The following is a 5,733-nucleotide window of genomic DNA, read 5'->3' as shown; positions in this document are numbered from 1 at the left end:
TCGCAGAAATGCCCAAGCAGGTGGCATCCTCCAAGGCCTTAGGGGACAGCAGCTGCACACCAGCCATGCAGGCAGAGCAGCAGTGGCCCGTGGAGGTGGGTGTGGGTCGGTGCATGCCACGGGTACAGTGGGGCTGTGGGTGGCCTGCTGCTGCTGGAGCAGGGCTCCAGCCCTTTTGGCAGCGCAGGCAATGGGAGAGACCCTACTCCAGGGAGATTGCAAAATGGATTTGGCAGAAGCAGAAACACAGCATGCTAAATGTGCTAAGCTAAACCAGCTTTGCTTTGTGGATTGTTTTTCTTTTCCCACAAGCCACCAAACAAAAACCACTTTGGGGCCTGAGCAGAAGCTGGGAATCCCTCTTCTGTTTCTGCCTTTCCCCTGCTTGTCCATCCCCCACTTGTGCAGCCCCTTGCAGGATCCCCCAGGGCTCCCACAGCCACTGCAGCAGCCCTGAAGAAAAATGCATTGTGGCTCTGTGGGACTCGGCTCGATGGTCCCAAGGGATGAAGGGCTGGGACTGCCAGGGGAGCAGTGGCTGAGCCAGTGGCCGCAGCCTGGCACGCAGGAACCTGAGTTCTCTCTGCAGGGCTGCCCATGCAGTGGAGACCTCCTAAAGCCATCTAGAGGGTGTTTTAAGAGCAAACACTGCAAAGCATTGCCTGGCCTTCATCTAGCTAGCAGGGGAAAAAAAACACCATGGAAAATGATTCTGGTCTCGCATGAGTATCAAGTGGAAAATTTCAGCTGAACTGATTTCGGCTGGCCGGGTTAAGGGAGGTGAGGCCCAGCTGCTGCTGGCTCTGCAGCACGGACGGACGGGCGGACGGACAGATGGACGGCTCTGCAGGAGCCCGTGCCTGCCACGCGGGCAGGGGTGGGTCTGGCAGCGGCTCCGGTGGGGAGAAAGGAAACCTGAGCCCAGGGGAGGCAGGGGCTGGGGTGCAGCCTTCGAACGGCGTGGCCGCTGCCGCCGCTGTCACCCTTCCCCGCCCTCCGGGGGCTGAGGGCTGCCTTTCCCCCGTCTCCCGGCTGCAGTCCCTCCCCTCGGTGCAGCCCGTGGAGGGGGTGCAGCGGCAGGGACCGGTGCCTGTCCTGCAGGAACAACATGGGCCACGCCCCCAGCCCTGCTGAGGGCGCGGGCCTTGTGCACCAGCCTTGAAAGCGGCCAGGGGAGCTCGCCTCGGGCCAGGGACGCGGCTGGAGCTGGCGGGGGCGAGCGCCCCGCGGTCACACAGCTGGAGAAGGGGGTGTCCTCATCCTTCCCCTCTGATATCCCAGGACCATGCACTTTAGCACCTAGAGCGGGCTGGGAACTCGCTGTTCAGGTGTCCGTTGTTGGAAAATATTTTATTGAAATGGCAATTTTTAATGGGAATGTTCGTATGTGCGTGGGAGACCGAGTCCCGTGGTCCTGTGTCCTGGAGTGTCCCTCACCTTTCCCCCCTGTGTGGCACTAGCGTGGGTAGGTCAGTGCCCATCCTCACCCAGAACAAGAAGGTTTTGGATCCTCAGACAGCTCCAAAGAATCGGCTTTCCAGCCACCCCTACCCACAGCACCCCCAGCTCAGCCGTGCGGGCCAGCAGCGCTCAGCCAGGGCGCTGGTACAGCTCAGACTGCAAAGGGGGTTCGTGATCCGGTGTCACAGGCTCACCGGGTAATTCTGTGGGGAAGAGGGCCCGGGAGGTCTTAGGTTCAGCCGCTGGTTCTGGGCGGGTTCAGCCATTAGGCCAGGCCAGGCTGCCCAGGGCTCCGTCCCTTCGGGGCTGGGACAGCCTGCGGGGAAGGATCCCGAGAGCCTGTCTGGGCAGCGCTTGGCACTGCCCAACGCACCCGCGCGGCTTCCCCCGGCCGCAGTTCCCGGGGTATTTAAGGAGCGCGACGTGGCGCTGGCAGCGTGCGGCCGTGACTGCGCGGCGCGCCCAGCGCGGCGCCCACGGCCCGGCCTGCGGCGGGGCAGGGCCGCGGCGGGGCTGAGGCGGGGCAGGGCTTTCCCCCGCCGCCGCAGCGGCTCCGAGCGGGCGCTGGAGCTCCCTGCTGGCCGCAGCAACCGCGCAGCCGGGACCGGCCCCACTGCCGCAGCCCCAGCGGCCGCCGGGGAAAGCGAGAGGGGCTGGAGCGGCTCCGCCGCGGTGCCCCAAGGCCGCTGCTCCAGGGGCTGCTTCCGAAGGGCGATGCGCGCACTGGGGCTCGCTGGGCATCGCCGGTGCTCCAAAGAGGAGTTACTGGGAGGAGGGCATCCACCCTGGAGCCCACCCACCACTCCTGCCCAGAACAGCCCTCGGCCATCCCCGGCTGCAGCAGGTGACTGACAAGTGACCTGTAGGGCACAAGCTCCTCTCTGCCTCATCATCCCGGGAATTGCCACTGGAAAGGTGCAATAAACTTCTGACACACGGAGCCGAGTGGCTTAAGGGTACTAAGAAGGGAATTCACAGACCGAGTAGTTGAGCAAAACACACCTGCAGGATCTAAATACAAATTCTTAGGCCCAAATTCTCTCTCCTGTTTGACTGATATGAAGGAGTTGCCCCATACTGACACAGGGGCACAGTAGTACAGGTGGTGTTACACGATGCACATTTGACAGATTGAGCTGCACTACTGCCCACTGCAGTACTCAAGCATTTAAGAGAACATTAAAATAAAGGATTATATTTAACAGAACTTAGAGGAAGCAGCCAGTTGAAGACAGGGGGGACCAGTCCCTGCTACCACATCCAAACTTAGGCTGACAAACACAATTACCTTTGTCCTGTGAGCCAAGAGGGCAATCCTGTTAATACTCTAATTCAACTCAAAGACAGGGCAGTCGCAAAAAAATGAAAATATAAAAGGAAAAAAGCTTGCAAATAATGTGAATAAAGTTTGCTACTCCTAGCATAAAGGACTGCTATAGGAAGGGTCCCCACCTTTCCCACTTCTGTGAAAGGACCAGCTCTTAGGGAATAGCCCTGCAGTCCTGGTTTCAAGAGCCCCTCACCTGCCTTCCCTTGGCAGCGCCTCTGCCAGCGCCACAGACACCCCCACTCTCCTCAGCAGTGGATCCAACAGATGACGCTTTTCCCCAAAACTCAGGGCAAGTACTTGATGCACCTGACGCTCAGGTCGTAAAGCAGTAACTAGCAGTAAATTAGTGAATTACATGCTACTACTTACTTCAAATTTTAATAAAGGGATAAGAGCTCAGAGAGCAAGCGAGTCTACAGTCAGTGCAGTACTTCCAGCAAAAGGAAAAATTAGGTGTGTTAACATCTGTCACCCTCCTGCAGTACATGTGACAGTCACAGATATTTTCTCCTGCAGTCATGATTAGGCCAGTTAAGCCATCTTTGGTACATACCCCATTCCTTCTCCTGGCTCTTTGCAGCAGGCAGCTGGGGCTGCCAGCACCCACTGAGCCCCTCCTATGGGCAGCCACTGTCACCCTTGCTGGCATCCAGGCTGCTTTCTCAGGGCTGCATTTGCTTTCCAGCTGTTGCCCAAGGCCTTCACAAACACATGAGAGCATTTCTCCTCCTCTCCTCACAGGAGACTCACAGGTACAGCCCTAGTTCATCAGCAAGATCAGTCTGGACCAGAACAAGGGCAGTTGCCTGGCTATGAAGGATTAAAAGATGCTTTCTAGCCCAAAGTGTTTTTTTTGGTAGAAGGGATTTTTTTTTTTTTTAATTTTAGTTTGGGTTTAGGTTTTTTTGGTTTTTTTTTTACCTCATAAAACCCCAAGGGTTCAAATCTGAGACACAGACACCTCCACACACCCTTCCCCACCCCCACCCTCCCCCCCAAAAAAGCAGAAACAAGAGTACATAGGAAGCAGCAAAATATCCAGTGGTGGATCCAGGGCACCCACTTTTATTCTGATCCAATGTAAGCCAGTTGTGCAGCTGCTTGAGCACACAATGAAAAGTTGGAACCATTTTCTCCTGTTCCTAAGAAGTAACTGGCAACTCCAGTACCACAGCCTTGTCTGGGCCCACAGCCCTGGATCTCCCTCAGGAAATGGAACTCAGGCTGCTGGGCTGTGCCAGGGAAGCGCTCAGGCCAAAGCAGGCGGGGCTGTTTGCCATGCACCACCATCACATCACCGTGAAGCACCGGCTGCAGGTCTGTCACACAGCCCTGCTCCTGCCAAAGCCGCAGCAAGCACGAGGGGCTGCAGGTGCCTCGTGAGCACTACAGGGGTACATCACTTGCCAGTACTCTAAAGAAATCATCCAGCTTTCATATTTTATAAAAATTCTGAACTGCAGTTACAACATAAACAGTAGCACATCAAATCAAACTGAAATACACACTGTGTTCAGAATCCAGGTTGGCTTTAAGGGCACACTGTCTTTAAGCAGTGCAAGTGTTTCTGCTCTGACCACTGCTGCACTTATAGAGAAATTGTTTTCTGCTCATCTGTAAGTTAACATAAAACAACTTTTACAGGCTGTATGACAGAATGCTGTTGGATTATCTAACCTTAGGCAACTGTAGCTGCATTTAGTCAAAAACCACACAGCAACCTGTCTTGTCTAGAAAGACCTCAACAGGTAAACTGAAGAGCTTATATCTGCTTGACATGGGTCAGTTAGTAACTTCAGGTTAAAAAAAAAAAATCAAAACAGAAAACCTACACCAAACCAAACCACAGGTTTCCCCTTATCATTTACTCCCTTTTCCACATCCACATTTAATTACAGTAATAAGTATTTCTGAGACTGCATCTCCAAAGTATAAGCCATTTTGTATCTCCTAACTGGCTTGTAAAGCTGTTCTGACAACTTCAAACTGAGAATTTACTTTCAAGTAAAACTTCATTAAATTTCTTAAAATTTTTGCTTTACAGAGTCAGAAAATAAAATTTCCTACCAGCTGGCACTCATGTAAAATACACTTGCAGCCAAAGGATAGAAATTTTACCTCTGACTAAAGGTTTAAAAAGTCCCTTTTGTCTGTAGGATCCAGACTCCAGTGCATCATTTCAAAACCCTAAAAACCTCCTTCTCCTCCTTTCCCCCAGGTTTCAAGAGTAGGGAAAGTTAAACTGAGAAAGTAATAAGCAAAGGACCTTGAAGAAATCAAGAGGCAGCAATAACACAATGAAGAAATGCTCTGACCAGTTCAGGCAGTTCATTGCTCAGTGCACAAGTACTCGCAGCAGTCTGATTTACCTTTATATTATGGATACAGCTAAATGAAGTCCAGTGCAAGAGAGCATCTGAGGTTTCTGTAGTCTTGTGCAGCCCTGTCCTAGAGTCAGCACTACACAGAACTAACTGAAGTTGAAAGTTAAGACTTTTCAAATAAACACTATTTAAAAAAAGAGGCAAAGGTTCTGTGACAACATGCAGATTTGGACTAACTCATGCTGCCTCAGGGCACTGCATGCACACGAGCTGGGACAACCTCTCCGTGCACACCCATGCCTAGTGCAGGTTAGCTGGTTGGTGTGAAGAACTGAATCTAAGGTCATGCTCTAAAAACACGCCACAAATTGCCTTTTAGCCTTCAAGGAACTTACATGACTTCTTACAAATTGATCAATCTTAAAATTTTTACTGTTTAACACAAAGCTAAACCAATGGGCTGGAGAAAAGAAAGCTTCTCAAATCAATCACATATACATCTTTTTTATAGCTATCTGCCTAGCTCCTCCCAAATTTAGCCTGAAAAACAGTAAAATCTACACAAAGTTTTATTGCAATCATACAAGGGATACATCACGGGTCAAATACAACAAATAC

This window comes from Prinia subflava, chromosome 1 (genome assembly GCF_021018805.1).
Source record: "Prinia subflava isolate CZ2003 ecotype Zambia chromosome 1, Cam_Psub_1.2, whole genome shotgun sequence".
Lineage (NCBI taxonomy): Eukaryota > Metazoa > Chordata > Aves > Passeriformes > Cisticolidae > Prinia > Prinia subflava.
The sequence above is the reverse complement of the archived record's forward strand: the minus strand, read 5'-3'. Positions refer to the sequence as shown.